The following is a 15,223-nucleotide window of genomic DNA, read 5'->3' as shown; positions in this document are numbered from 1 at the left end:
TAAATAAATAAGACGGCCAAGTAGCTAACTACCTTGGAGGCTATCATGTTACTTTCTATTTTGATTAAGCAATCCCATGTGAAAACTTTATGCCACAAAAGAATAACCACCAACGAATATGCACCACTATTAAGATTTTATTTCAGATCCTCATAACCTTTTTTTCTGTGAATGTTCTTGAGAAAAAATAGTGAGTACTGGCAGGTAATATAAGCCTAAATTCAACTACTACGGAATAACAATTAGCATACTCTTGTTCTCTTCTGATTACAATAATAGGTTATCTTTAGAAGAAGAAATCTATATTTTCTAAGTATTAATATATGATCCTTTTATTTGCACAATCTATCCCTTTAATGACTGTAAAATATCCTTGCTTCTATCAATATATCGGTGGCCCCTCATAATTTCCCCTTGGACAATAAATTTTATCACAACAAAGTTCTTCAATATTCCAAAACAAAGAGTAGCCTGTTCTACAACCGAACACACTCATTGAAGCTTCTAAAATTTACCTAGAAAATTTTATCTCTTTTGAAACTGGCATCAAACTCTATTGATGAAAGCATTCAACTAACATAACCAGTCACTAAAGAATTCCACCAATTGATAACTGACAAAATATACAGGACCTGTTCAACTATCACTAGTAAATGGTTGGTAAGAAACAAATAAAAAGCTAGTCATTGGCCAAGCAAAATTGCTTGCCTATATATTTCATTTATCTAAACGAATGGTACTTCACCTTTATGTCCAAGGACTGATAGCAATCTATGAAAAGTTTGGTGCAACAGAAGTGTAACAAAAGTCCATCACTTTTCAATGCTTAAAGATGAGATAGCAAGAGCTCAAGGTTGTTGGATAATTTAACATATTTAATAAATAAAACTCAAAAAATAAATATATTTGTTTTATAAATATTTTTATTCGCATGTGTTTTTTACTTGGTCTTTCCTCTGTTGGTTGTGCCAATTGAGGAGCGTGTTATTATGTGACTTTTTGGGACATGTTTACTTGGTGTTCATAAAAGAAGTGAACGAGATGAGACAATATCTTCTTTTTGGACGTCTCTTTGATTACAACCATTTTCATTTTCTGATTTCAATATTCTTTAGTTGTTGGGTGTTGAAAGGAAACTCCTAAAGTACCTCAGCATCGGATATGTGTCATGCAAAGAACTTTTGTATGCCAATATGAATAAAAGACCTATTCATCTTCATGAGATACAAAATTATCTCTAGTTGATGAACATCCTAATGTGAGATACTGATTCTAAACCAATGTGAATAGCAATCTGAATTCTAATAGGGACTCCTTGCAAAGAAATTAATTTTTAAAACTAGAAATTACCAAGTCTTACTGGCTTATGCTTCAGCAAATCAAGACATAATTCTCAGCTCCTCAACATCATATATGTGTCATGCAAAGAACTTTCAAAGCAAAACAGGATCAGGCTAAAGACAGACAAGAAACAGTAAATGATTCCAAGAAGAAACTAGGTAATTATGGAAAAAGTCTTCAAATCATATTGGACAGATCCAAGCAACAAATCAATAACGCTAAAATTTTTTTAAGGATAAGCGCCCAGAAACATGTAAAGCCTTATTTTGTACAAAAGTAAATGTTGCAATTAATCCAGAATCAAAGTTAATACAACAAAAAGAGCAAGACATTTAAAAATGATTTATGTTACTAAAAAGTAGAAAATTACCTAACTCAGAAGGAAAAGATTTAAAAACAGTTATTGACAATATGCCAACATCAATATGAAAATAAAAAAGAAAAAAGAAAATCATGAACTAGTGAAACATAAAATTTATTCACACAAGACATCAAACAAAGAAGTTTTCCTAATAATCACATTGCACAGCATCATAATGCCAGAACAAATCCCATAAATCCACTTACTAGTATGTATAAAGCATAATAAGCACATAACTATGATAAAAATAATGCACAACCACATCAATGAAAAGCAATTCCATGTCATAACTTGGATTCAAAATTTTGGGAATTAATATACTTTGACTGAAAATTGTGATTCACTAAACTGAAAATGATCTTACTATCAACAAAAAAATGAAAATATACGCGGACACTCTCCCAATATCTTTATGATTTATACCACAGGACAAATCCAAAAATAAATATTTATATAGTTCTGATTCTATGAGGAATATATGGCATAGATAATCACGATAAAAGTCCAAGGACCAAGCTAACAATAGTTAGACCTTCGGAAAAAGGAACCTTACCCAAAGTGGAATCCTAATAAAATCAAGAGCCATGGGAATGACAAATAAAATCCAGAACATCATCATTAAAACCATCTAAATAAATAGATTTACCAAACTTGTCAAATCACGAACTTAAAAAAGAAAGAAAAACTTATATAATATATAAAAACATCTCATGTTAATTTTCTTTTCACAACAATGCCATCACCCATTGCAGTACATAAAAATGATCAATTTGAAAATTTTCTATGAACAAAATCTCAATATTCTTTTTATACATGTCCAAGTGATGGAAAAAGAAGAATTTCAACCAAAAAAAATCCTAAGCTAGGTTAAGAAGCCAAAAATTAAAATTCCTAAGCAACAACATACCAAATCATGGTACTCCCTGCTTTCCTTCTAAGAAAAACCATTCATTATCCGTACTCCCCCCTTTCCTCATAAGAAATTTATTCTAATATTACTGAAGACAAGTTCCAACTCCTCATTTTTTTCAAACTTACATAGTTGAAGCAAATAAATTTGTAAGGCATAATAAATCATCATCAATCTTTGTTTCTTCTTGAAATTAATAACTAAAAAGCAATCCTCACTCATCTTAGTTTGTTCTCCAACTTAATAACTGAAACAAACAAATTAGTAAGGCAAAACAAATCAATGCCCATCTTAGTAACAGGAAACAAATGATTGAAAATGCCATGATATCAAAGTGAATTATGATGTATATCAAAAGCATCGATAGTGATGTTCTCATTAATCCTCGAAAGGTATAAAATCACTGAATCACATATCTAATCAAATGAATTGCTTTAACTTCAGTAAGGTAAAACTAAATATAGTTAGTAACAGTAATCACCATTCATATTCATAAGCATGAAAATAACTTATTACAAAAAGAATAGATCAAACATATCTCAACTAGGGAAAAATCAGAAACACTTCATTAGCAGCATTCCATCAAAACAAATCTCCTCCACAAAGCAGTAAAAATGACTCCTGATTGTGAGTCAACATATGAAGATATATATCAGAATACCAGTGGGAAAAATCAATGAGAAACAAATAAAAAATTATCACATTGCAAAACAAGGATAACCACACTTGCCCACGGAAAAGCTTTAAATAAACTAAAACAACCTAGTTACATAATACTGTGTTCTAGAGAGAAAGAAACCCTAAATTCTCAAATTCTAAATGAGCCAGAAAACAGTTCAAAAATATTAAATTAACTAAAACAACCTAGTTACATAATAAATCAAAACATCATTTATTAATATTCCTTAATCTACACACCCTCTACACTATGCTACACACATCACCCATCCAAGATTCTAATGTCCTCTCTGTATTAAACTAAATTCTTCTTTGTAGAACAAAGTCTATTATATTACAACACATCCAAATATCTGATTAACTTCATACTAACACTGTAACACACTTTATGCACTATACTCTCCCTTGCTTTCCAATACCACCTGAAGAACCTGAACTCCATTCTGCAACTGAATCTTGTAAAAAAGAATTGTGACTTTTTTAAAAAAAATTTTAAGGATCATCTTTGATGTCTTGTTGTCTTTTTTTTTTTAATTTTTTATATAGCATAGATATGTGTGTGTGTGTGAATATATTTCATTGGGAAGCTCTTGGATATATAGTAATTAAGACTAGAGTGCAACACTACATGTGTGGCTATTTGTAATTTCTTTTCTTTCAATGGAGAAAGTATGATCAAAAGGACATCCTGAAAAACCAACTCTCAAGGTTTGGTTGGAATATATACATATATATATATATATATATATATAATACTGTATATCATGCTTCATATATAGAGGTTCTTAAGATAACCAACAAGGAAAATAATCTATAACTAGATGAATTTTCAAAGTACACTGATAAAAATACTCTCAAAAATATTTAACATATTGCAGTAACTCTTTTGGATATTGAGATGCAACAATGTTAATGGTCCTTTCTATCATTTCAAGTATTTCATCAACTTTCATGCAATCAAGAGACCTTTTAATGTCATCCAAATGCATTGATGATTGCAGCAGCAACAACACTAGTTCTAACACATCTAGCTATAATGAAGTCTGTCTCTGTAGATATACATGTGAAAAGTTAATTAATGGGAGGATTTGATGACACAAGTGCATGTTGTAATATATATTTGAATTTGTAAGTGTAGCTTCTCTTCATATGTACTTGTTTTTAACAACTGTCTGTATCATCATGCATTGTTATCTTTAATCAAGTGTCTTATTCTTGTTATTTTTGACTCTATGTGAGATTAATTTTAGGTAAATATTAGAGAAAATTCATGTTCACCCCTCGTAATTTTTCAAAACTTCCCCAAAAACCCTCCTACTTTTTACACACCCTCGATGACTCTTCCATTAGTGTTTAACTTCCCTTTTTACCCCTTACCGTTCACTTCAAATGGGTCCATGTTGTGAAATCCCATTTTTGGCCTTGAAAATGGTGGGAAAGGAAAGCGCAAATCACATCAACGGAAAAATAAATCGGTTTCTCAACGAAAAATGAAGTTGATTTCCATCGGATTGGTCAAGTACACTTCATCTTCAAATGAGTCGTAGTCGATTTTTATTGTCGAGGCGAGCATGTGCCATTGTCGTCTCCGTTTGAAAAACGAGTTCATTTCGTTGTAAAAGTTCTTCTCGTTTATGGTTATCTATTTGTATATTTTAAATAATGTTTAACTATTTGCTATTATCCGTTTAAATATATTATCAATATGTTTAATAATTGTCATCTCCATTTAATACTTGTCATCTCCGTTTAACTTTATCTTTACATATATAACTATTCATATTAACGTGTAAATTCTCAAAGTCTCTGTGTAAAACGGTGATCTTTTTCGTTTGATCTGAATTGTTGGCAGGTGGCACGTGGCACGTGGCAGGTGGCAAGGTTATGGTATCCCGTGCATAAGAATTAATGACGGTATTAATTCTTATGCACGGTAACATAAATATTCGAACACCCGTTCGTTGTCATCAGTCAATGTCGGTCCACTGTGCGTTTAACTTTTTTCTCGGATATAAAGAGTCAGCCTGCTTGTGGACTTCACACCATAAATAACCAGGAAGAACCCTTCCCATGGACAACCACTCCTCGTCGTCCTCATCATCTTCCTCCTCCTCCTCCTCTTCCTCCTCGTCATCTGCTTCCTGTGTATGATATTCGCTGGAGTCAGACGAAAGTTCGAAGATGAACTCTATCTGAAAGGATGTTTCGTGATCCTCCTTCCTTATCTTGAGAATCAATCAGCCGTAATCACGCAACAAGTTAAACTATCTTTTCCTGCCCAAGTCGAAATACTCGCATAATTGCCTGAATGCAGAGGATTCTCCAGCGGTGGATGACGGGCAAGCAATTAAGCGAGCATTTCGACTTGGGTAAGAAAAGAAAGTTTTCACGTATTGCGTGATTGCGGAGGATTCTCTAGAGGAGGGAGATCAGGAAACATCTTTTAAGACGGAGTTGATATTTATCACTTGAGACTTTTTGTTACCGTTTAAGAACATTACGTCGATGTACAACTATTATGTTCTGTGTTTAACTATCAGGATCTTCGCTTAAGTCCGAACATGACACATTGATTAATAGTCATTTTCATGAATGTGTTTGTTTAACCTTTTTTTAATGTTGTACATTGTGCGAGGTTCAAGTTGATGCGCATGTTGCTCACAGCGCCGTGAGCATTCGAATGTCAGGACACTTGTTTCGTTCTACAGGGTCGAGTCGTGAGTGTCCAAAGTCCGGAGGGAGCGTTGTAAATGTTGTAAATGTTGTAAATGTTTTTATAAATAAAAACGAAACATGCTTATTTGAATGTGAACTTACGAAATTTAAAAGCAGAGACCTAGTAAAAAAACAATGTGGGAAACAAAAAGAGCGTCATTGTAAACAATAGAAAAAAAGTTAAACAATACTCAAGTTACTCTTTAAACAATGACAACGGTGTTTAAGAAAATACGTAAAGATGTTTAAACAGTGACCCGGAAGTACCCATCTTCAGCGCGATGTCAGGTAAAAGCATTCAATTTAAACATGATAACATATATTTTTAAGCAGTTAAATCACTATATTTAAAGCGGTTTCACGTATTATTTACATGATATAGACTTATTTAAACCGAAAATCGTTATGTTTAAACACTATATGTATATGTTTAAACATAAAAAGCTTGGCGTTTAAACAGATACTCATGTCGAGCGATGACAATATGTCTTCATCGCGACAGTGACATAAATTTCCCTTTTTGCCCTTGGGATGGAGGAAAAAATACCGCCCAATCACATCACGTCTAGTCTAACCTCTATGCACTTTTTTGTCTTCATCGCGACGATTGATATATATATACACTTTTTGTTTGCCTATCGATGCTAGCTTTGTTGTTTTACGTCTTCTTCTCCTTCTTCTTCTTCTTCTTCTTCTTCTTCTTCTTCTTCTTCTTCTTCGTATTATTTTTGTTCTTCATTTCATTTTGGTTTTATACTGATTTGGTTTTCGGCCGATATATTATGGAGAGTTTTTGTGGTATTGCTAGATTCGACGGGGAAGGAAGAGTGCTAATGTTCACTGCTCGAGACTTCTTGGGGAGTTGGTGTTAGTTGAGATATGTGGCGATGGGGTCTCGAAGTTTCTCTTGTCGAGTTAAGTTCATCACACCGAGATGGATATAAAAGCGGTTTGTCAATAGAAAAGCGATGTTGACTTCCGGTAGGATGTGTCACGTGCACTCCATCTTCAAATGTCGTTTGTAGTTGATCTTGTCGTCGAGGAGCGGAAGATGTGCCATTGCGAATCCTAATGAAAAGCGAGTTTTACTCGTTGTAAGTTCCTTCTCTTTTAATTGTTCCGGTTATGCTAGGGTCGTTTAGTGTTTAAATATGTCCGTCATTTGGTTAACATCTTGTATTAGTCATTTACGTTATTAGTTAACTGCTTAAGTATTTAATTTAACGTTTAAATATTGTCATTATCACTTAAACATTATATTCTCCGCTTAACATATTGATCTTTTCATTTTAAGCTGAAGTGTTGGCGGGGAATTCGGATGCGAGTGCTCCGTTCATCCCCATGGTGACCACAGCGGTGTGGGATGTCTTCCTTCCTCGTCGGATCATTACGAAGTCTTTGTCGTTGGATATTGGACAACGTTTTGATGGTGTCGAACATTTTCGAGGATGTACTTGAAATCATGCAATCAAGCGGAATTTTTGACTTCAAATTCATAAAGAGCGAAAAACATCGGGTGACTGTGGAATGCGCTGCCGATGGTTATCGTTGGCGCCTTCATGCATCAAAAGAGTATAACAAAAATACTTTCAGAATCAAGACAATCAACCCGTCACACACTTGCGGTGGTGGCATAGGTTCGACGTCACATCCGAAAAGCATCCAAAAAATGGGTTAGCGCTACGAGTGATTCGAAGCTCGAGGACCGATCCCCTTATGCAAGGCCATCGACATTCGAAGGACATGTTGCGGGGAACATGGTGTCCACATACCATACAAGCGAGATTTGGTTGGGAAAAGAGCATGCCGGGTGGTCCTCGTGGCGGTGACATCTCCAGCCTCGATTGTTTGCTTTGGTATGTGGATAAAGGTGGGTGAGACAAATCCCGTGCGTTGCGACTCGTGGAAACGAGACGGTGATCGTTTTTAAAGCGTGCATTCTTTTTCTTTCGGTAGCGTGTATTGTGGGATTCAGAGGGCTTGCGGGGCAGCTGTTGTTTCTCGATGGTACCCACCTCCTTGGAAAATATCGGGGTACACTCTTTGGGTGCCACGAGGGAAAGATGGAAACAATGGTTTTTCCACGTCGCCTTGGTATAGTCGACAACTAGACCGATGCCAATTGGACTTGGTTCGTATCTAAGTTAGGCGATGCTTTATACGAGGATGGAGATTATCATGAGATAATTACCTTCGTGTCGGACGAGTCCAAGGGCCTTGTGAGCGCTTGATTGCAGAGTCTTCCCTTCTTCGCCACATGCATCTCGTCTTCGACATTTTGGAGGCCAATTTTATGAAAGCCAATGTCGGACTTGGGAAGGCGTTGAGGGAGGAGTCTTTGGTCTATATGCTTCCGCATTGCGTGGGCATCCACGGCTAAAGATTTCGATGATCACAGTGAATGAGCTGCGAGCCGCATCACCCGACTCATCACTGGTTGATTAATAAATCGGATATGGCACATTGGTCGAATTATCTGTTCGGAGGTGATCATTGGGGTGAGATGTATTCAAACGTCGCGGAGTCGTTCAATGCTTGGATCAAGGAAAGCTCGTTATTCTACGGGTGGCGAAAAATGGTCGACTCCATAAGGTCATGCGAATGTTGGTTTACACTTAACATTTAGTGTTACCCTTTAAACATTCTCAATCTTTGTTTAATTACACTTATCGACTTTAAATATTAATCCTTTTCGTTTTAAATATTTACAATAATGTTTAAACATGTTTACTGAATTATTTAACCATCATCGTCTTTTGTTTAACCTTATTTGCCGGGTTCAAGTTGATGCGCATGTTATGTAACCGGGCGTGAGCAAGCGAACAAATGGGAGACCTACTTATGCTCGGACATACATTCGAAGGTAGAGATCATTGTTGAGGACGAGTCGAAATCTTCGTGTTGGTCGTTGTGTCGATGATCGTACTGAAGTGATCGACCCGGTCATGACAACTCACGAGATCTCGCCATCGGAACTTATTCATGTCGAAGGTGGCAAGTTTATGGTATCCCTTGCAAACACGCTTGTACTGCAATAATGCGAGCAGACACCAGCGTACATCGATTTATTAGCGGGTACTTCACCGTCGACAATTACAGTCGGGCGTACAAGGAAGCTATATTCCCCTATACCCGACGATGACGAGCCTTCGAGCGGAAATCATGAGCTTCGTTTGCGACCGCTTTGTGACGAGAAGGCGACTGGGCGGCCTAGACGAAAGAGGATCGAGTCGCTAGCGTTTGATGTCCGCGAGTTACATTGCAGCCCTACTGCCATGGATCGGTCACGATCGTAGATCTTGCAAATGAAAACTATCGCCCGACTAGGCATTGTAAATAAGCCCGAGCGATGACGGGGAAACATTGAGTATTGATGGGCAACTTTCCATATTTAAACTCTTACTCTTTTACTATGAATGCATTTATTTAAACAGAGCAGTGTTATTTTTAAAAGCGGATACATTTGTAATTTGAAATATTTCAAGCGATGTTTAAACGATATATGGTATATTTAAACAATGAAACGGAAATGTACACAACTACAACGTAAATTAAACAATGAAATGAAAGCCGAATGGAATTTAACCTGCCTTACAATTGAAAACAAACAAAATTTACATTGAGATATACAAGTCATGTTCTTCCGAAATGAAAACAATGAATTGAATGTCCAGGTTTACATTCGAAAACAAAATTGACATTGAGATATACAAGACATGTTCTTCGGTCACAAATCTTAACCCGCTTGTGACGACCCTCCTTTCTCATGGACGCCGGTTGCCCTCCCCTCCTTAAGTATGCGGGTAACATATCTTAATCCGAGGTAAGGAACGCATCGTCTGCGGTAGCCGTAACTTCTCACCCCAAAGTAATTGCTCGATAAACCGCATGAGCGTAGACAGGCGCAATCGACGCTTCCTTGTTTCAGCGTGGGGTTTCCAGTGTCGTGCACGAGTGGGTACTTTGTCGTCGCCGACTACGCTGAACTCCATATCGACACAATTGTCGAAATAGATTCATGCCGTGAGATATGCAAGTTGAGATTAGAATACCGATTAAATACCAAACACTATTAATCGAACATAATTAAAGAACTTACCATGTCCAACGCGTCTTTATCGTACCCTGGACATGAAGAATAATGCCTGTATTCTTGTTTATCATTGTCGAGGACGACGACATGGAAGTGGTCATTCATGATTATCGGAAGGATGACAATTTGAACTTCGTGCAAGTTGCGCACAGCATCCCCGACCATAGCCATAATTGTTTCATGTGCGTCGTCCTGCTTTGACATAAACAGCGCAAGCGGTCTAGTGATAGAGGCGCTTCTTGTAAGGATATGGCTCTTTGCTCAACGACTTTTGTATTATGCATACAGCGTCCCATCACATCATCTGTGACCATCTCCTTCCCCTCAAGCAGCGTATACAATTTGTCCCGTGTGAGTCTGCGACAGTCGTTTCTTCCACAGCGATCATTCTGAGGTTAAATGATAACAGATATAATAAGACCATATTGTAAATGTTTAAATGATATTATCAATTGTTAAATGATATTATATATAATTAAACGTTAAGTAGACAAATTAAATGATAACATAAAGACATTAAACACTATTAGAAAATCGTTAAACACTATAATAAAAACTTTAAACACTATCATAAAAACTTTAGACTTACCCGTCCATAGAGCAGTTGAGGAAGATCCTCATCAACTCCTGCTCATATTTATTAAGACGAGACAGGCCAATCCATTTTTTTTTTTGGGAATAAAAGCTTTTCGAGCCGTCTGGTCCCATTGTTGATTGACCTTGATCATCTCTCTTGTTGCTCGGTCGGGGTCTTCATGGGCAGCTGTCGCGACCTTCACGTGTTCAAAGACCAGCAAAGCATCTTCCTTCGATGCGAGGACGACGGCGACAGATCAACTGCAGACACATCCTCACATGGTTGTTCTTGTTGTGGGATTGTGCCCCGGCTCGATCGCGGGACGACGGCGACAACATCAACCGCAGACACATCCTTACATGGTTGTATTTGTGGTGGGATTGTATCCTCGCTCGACGCGGAACTCGCTCGGCCACGCAGCAATGCATTCAACGATCTTCTTAACCGTGACCACGACGACAACATCATTGGGAGACACACCCTTAGCTTGTTCTTGATCTGCAAGGATTGTGTCCATCTTTGATGCCGCAATCTCGGTAGCGGTTCCACCGGGTCCATCGATTCATTAAGAAGAGAGTTAACGACCTTTCTCAACCGCAGTAACGGCCACATCATCTACGATGTCCTCCACCGTCATGGCCATGTCATCAACGACGGCAGACTCAGAATAGCATCGACCACCGATGGTGTTGCTATTGTTTCATCATCGGACCGACGGTGGAGACGGAGGCGATTGCTTTCTCTCTTTTCGCAAGTCTCTTGAATGTGGCCGCCTTGGAAACGACCTTCCCGATGATGTCGCTCGTCGTCAAATTCCAACGCCCTCGCTCGTCCCGGGTGCTTCAGTTCTTTGGAGGGACGGCGCAGTCGGTTGTGAACGTCCTTCCAGATGCCTCAACACGAGCGATGCAAGCGAAACTCCGGTCATCAATATCCGCACGCCGCGATAAGAGTTGCGCTGACATCTTCGCCCTAATGTCGCCGGTTTGGGTCGCCACGTGCCGGAGGGGCCGCCATGGTCGGGGGCCGCCACAATCGGGGGACCGCTGCTGTCATGGTAGCGGGGGTTGTTGCACCGCCCAGGTGCGGGGAGGGCTTCTCGGCCGAGGATTGCGTGCGCGTGATGGGGTCGGAAGTAGGAGAAGCTGGTCGAGCAGCACGATGAGGTCGCCTCTCATCCCCGCCTCGAGCAAGTGGTTCCGGAGCAATAGCATCCATCCGCCGGTCTGGCCCCAATAAATATTTCTTCTTCAAAGATTCTACGGAACCCAGCTTCAGAAACTAACATATGTAAACCAAACAATTTCAGATAAATCATTCATTTTAAACTATAAAAAAACTATATTTAAACAGAGTGGTTATATATTTAAACGTTATAGAATATATTTAAATAGAGAACAAAATATTTAAACCAGTATGAATAAGTTTTAAACGGTAAATACTAAAGTTAAACACTAAATAATATGTTTAACATTAAAGACTTATGTTAAATATTGTCCATGATTTATTACCTCTTTCCCATCGAGCGATGACAAGCTGGTTTCTACCGTCGCTTGCTTCCAGTAAGTACTTTCACCGTAGCACAGCATCCTTGGGATCTTGCCATAGCGGATTTCTTCCCCGCTCCGTCCACTCATAAAACCGGACGTTAAGCGACCGAGCAACCCATTAATGTACCCTCGTGTTGGTCTTCTTCCCGGCGCATCTATCTTGCACTCGGGCGGTACGCCATGGAATATCCTCCATGAGCCACTTGTGCGTCGCCCTACGCCCATGCGTGATCGCCCTCATAGGTCGGTAGATCATCGACATAATCAACGATCCAGCTCGAACCGAGCATGATGTATTTGGGAAGAGGATCGCACCCATGAGGTACACCATCGGGAGTTTGACAAAATTATCTTCTTCTCCCCTCCGTCGAACAAGTTGCACCGAATGCTCTTGATGGAGTCTCCGTCTCTCGTAGGTTTTTGATAGATACCTCCCTTCGAATGCTCGACCCTGGTTTTCTTCTTCGAAAGACGACTACGCCGCCATCGCAACGTCAGCCAAGAACGAGGGCCACATCTTGAGGTCTAAAAACTCGCTGAGGCTTTCCCCGATCTTGAATTTATTGGTGCGACCATCGTACTTTTGCAAAAAGAGAATCAAGAAGGGCCCTCTCTTGGTATATAGCTTCCACTCGATGAACGCACGCAAACGGTGTCCTTCGAATAATCTCCCAGTGTCGAGGGGTCATGTTATCTTTCAATTCAGCTAAAGTCTCCACAACCGGTATCAAATAACATCGCCCATTAACTAGATTGACCGCCATAATCACAAGCCTCGCGACAAGAACAACACATTCAACACGCAGATTGACAAAAGTTTAAGCGGAAATATAAGGTTTTAAACGGTAACCTCTCGCTTATTAAACAGTAGATATCAAATGTTAAACGAAACCCATTTTTCTTAAACAGAGACGAGAATACTTTAAACAGAGACAACAAATTTTTAAACTCAGTAACATCTCATTTCTTAAACGTCAACCCTCATTTGTAAAATCGCAACCATATCAAACGAAAGGGAAATGTACATTATAAATATTACACAAATCATAATAATCGAAAAAAACTATTTCGATAGTGTATACATACGAAAAATGCAAAACAAAACAAAAACCCTAGCCGAGAAATCTCCCTACATGACTAACAAAACCCCACTGAGAAATCCCCCTGCAGACTTCAATATCTTTCCAACAAAAAAACAGGAGCACAAAAACAAAACCGAAAAAAATCTTTCTTTAGAATGTAACAGTTAACATAAAATCATACTCAATACCTTAGATCTGCAAAATCAATGAAATGCCAACTAGTTCATGGGGGACTTCTCCTTCGAGATACCGTGGAAAGGGAAAAGATCGATGAAATGCCAATTACAGAGGCTTTCACGGTAGAGACAACTCGGAGACGACTTCGAAATGGAAAAAGTCAAGACGCGAGTTGAGAAAAAGCAAAGTAAACGGCTCCAATAAATTCGCTCTCGTTATCCCTACGGAAAACCCACCCCACTTCCTCTCAAACCGCCGAGATGGTCGCCGCCACGACTCCCCATGCAAGGGCATTTTTCGTCCCATAAAATTTGAAAACTCACTTCGCTCACATCCGTTACATGCTTTGGGGTTTGAAAAACATAGAGTTTAAAAAGGAGTGATTTTTTAGGGATTGCAAAACTAATGTGGTGTTTTTGGTAATTTTACAAAATTAGAGGCTTTTTTGGTAATTTCCACTATTTTATATTATGCATATAATATATATATATATATATATATATATTAACTGTCTTTATTAGTGGGTGGAAACTTGGAATCAGAAGTACGCAAGTGGGTTGGTGTTTTAGTTAACCGAAGAAAAAAAACTTTTGTTTGGTTTTTTTTCCAAAAAATTAATATTTTTACTTAATTTTAAAATTTCAGTAAAACTGAATTTTATATAATACAATATAAATATAATATAATATAAAAAATAATGTAATATTATAATTTTAAATTAAACTACAAAAAAAATAATAATAATAATAATAACAGTCACTTTCCTTAAATATAAATTATTAAAAACCAAATTTCATTTATTTCTAGTGGGAATAGGATTCAAATTGTTGGAATAAGATTTTGGAATTTGAATTATGTTGGGAATAATAATCCAATTAGTTGGAATAAGATTTTGGAATTTGAATTATATTTAAAAAAATTGTATATTTTAATAAGATGGATAAGCCATTCACACCAACTAATTTTGTAAAAGAAAGTTTGTTCTTTGTAATCTTTCCCTTGGCAAAGTCATCCAAGTAAAAGTCCCATTGCTAAGAAATGCATAAATATCCATAATAATAATAATAATAATAATAATAATAATAATAATCCAATTTTCAGGGCATATATAAACATAAAACAAAACAAATGGAAAGGAATTATATAAAATATAAGATTATCAGGTATCACTCTACACAAAAACCATCCTATGAAATTCATAAATATCAGCATATCATATTCTCTGAAAAGACATGAGACAAGAAGAGCACGGATGCGATGGCAAACCTGTTTCTTCCAACCTGCCCCCGATTTTGGATGGGGTGAGGTGAGTTTGGTTTTTTCATGCCCCGCACCGTTATTAATTTAACTTATTATAAATATTATATAATGTAGAGGTGAAATGATTTTTTTAAAAAAAATTTCAAAAAATTTCTTATGAGCTTATTTTTATAAGTATATATTTTATAAAAAAAAATCTATTTTTAAAATGTTTTTAAGAATTTTAGTCACTTATTTTTAACTATGAACGAGGTAAGGAGGGTGGGTGATTTTTATATATAAAAAAAAAAAGTGGGGTGGGTGATTTATAAATAATAAAAAAAAGGACGGAGCGGGACGGGACGGTAAAGGCTTGCCCCGCCCTGCTCCATTGCGTAAAATTTAAGGATATGTATGATATTTGGCTCTATCGAAGGGTATAAACATAATTAATCCAAGCACTCAATCCTTTTTTAGTAGTTGTTTGTTACATAAGATAT

The sequence above is a fragment of the Dioscorea cayenensis genome, chromosome 6 (genome assembly GCF_009730915.1).
Source record: "Dioscorea cayenensis subsp. rotundata cultivar TDr96_F1 chromosome 6, TDr96_F1_v2_PseudoChromosome.rev07_lg8_w22 25.fasta, whole genome shotgun sequence".
Taxonomy (NCBI): Eukaryota; Viridiplantae; Streptophyta; class Magnoliopsida; order Dioscoreales; family Dioscoreaceae; genus Dioscorea; species Dioscorea cayenensis.
The sequence above is the reverse complement of the archived record's forward strand: the minus strand, read 5'-3'. Positions refer to the sequence as shown.